The sequence below is a fragment of the Octopus bimaculoides genome, chromosome 2 (assembly GCF_001194135.2).
Source record: "Octopus bimaculoides isolate UCB-OBI-ISO-001 chromosome 2, ASM119413v2, whole genome shotgun sequence".
In the NCBI taxonomy this organism is placed as follows: domain Eukaryota; kingdom Metazoa; phylum Mollusca; class Cephalopoda; order Octopoda; family Octopodidae; genus Octopus; species Octopus bimaculoides.
In genome coordinates, this window is record NC_068982.1 from 183062130 (window position 1) to 183063740 (window position 1611).

The 1611-nt window shown below is 32.0% G+C and overlaps 1 protein-coding gene across 3 annotated transcripts in view; it reads left to right on the forward strand.

Moving 5' to 3' along the window:
- Positions 1-1611, forward strand: part of LOC106881485 (ras-related protein Rab-27B) — a 24807-nt gene that overhangs the window by 20027 nt on the left and 3169 nt on the right. The window lies entirely within an intron of this gene.

Here is a 1611-nt window from a genome sequence, read left to right on the forward strand (position 1 = left end):
TATATATATATATATATATATATATATATGTGTGTGTGTGTATATATTATATATATATTCGTATATATGGGGAACAATTTTTCATTCATGCATGTTTCCTTAAGTACGACACTATGTTCAACCCTTATCTATTTCTATATTAGATTTCTTTTCTATGTTCTTATTAGTGTTATTCAGTTGGTTAGGAACAGAAGAGTTCCTAAATCCAGATCCGATATTTCCAGACTTTCTCTGCCTCATTGGGTATATTTTGCATTTGTATTGGTTGATTACGTGCACTTTCAGTCAAATGTTTTTTAACCCTTAACATCATGAATCATTAGTCACATGTTGATTTGTTTGTTGCGGTTAAATGTTAACCGTTATCATTTTACTATTACATGTCGGTAGCCACGTATCAATTTTTTGTTGTATGTGTTTGCGTATTAATTTTGGCATGAGTATGATTTCAATAAAATTCTATGTGGAATTTTATAAGATATATAAATATTGCAAGTGCACGATGAGCTTACATAACAGACTAGTACAGCATTCAACACAGACACCAAATAAATGTTATCTTGGAAATGACGCTGTGAATATCTGGAAACGTTTAATGTGGATTTAGGAACTCTATTGTTCTGAACTAACTGTAAAAAAAACAGCTAAGAAAATACCAAAAAATACTTGAATAAAAATGATAACTTAGTCACGTATTTAATGAAACGTATATGTTTATATGCACATATATGCGCTTGTTTGTGTGTGTAAGTAAATATGTAAGTGTGTTGTCTTTAATTATTAATTATTTGAAGTCTTCCTGTGAGGAAGGAGTTGTTTTCTAACAAAAACCAAATCCACATTTAGAACTTAAGAAACGTCTTACATATATATGTATATATGCATGTATGTATGTACGTACGAACGTACGTACGTACGTACGTACGTATGTATGTATGTATGTATGTATGTATGTATGCATGTATGTATGTATGCATGCATGCATGCATGCATGCATGTATGTATGTATGTATGTATGTATGTATGTATGTATGTATGTATTGTAGTAGCCAAAATAGTATTTTACTAATATTTTAAAATTGCTTTATAACAATCTTCCACTTCAAGTCAATGATGCTTCACCGCGTCTGTTAGTAGTCAGTTGTTGGCCAGTTCTCATAGACTATGATGTATATCTATGATCTAGTAACAAATATTCCACTGTATCTGCTAGAAGTCAGTAATTGGTTAGTTCTTACAGACTGGGGAGTACTGAGGCCTGACCATTAATAACTCACTTTACTGTATTTGTTTGTGTGCAGTTGTTGGTCATTTTTCTCAACTGTTAAGTACATTGTTATTTTACTAGATCTGTTAGATCTAAGTTGTTGCTCAGTTCATTTTCTTTTTCATTTTCCGGTTTTTCATTCTTCTACCTTTTATATCTACTTTCTTTCTTGCTTTTCTCGCTTTTTCTCTCATCCTATCGCCTCACATGACATAAGACGCAACACAACTAGTGGTGCAGGATGTGTCGAAACGATCGTTGTGTTGAATAAGGATTCTTGCTAATACCATTTTCCGTTTCCCTCATTCATTATGTGTGTATGTATGCGTGTGTATGTGTATGTG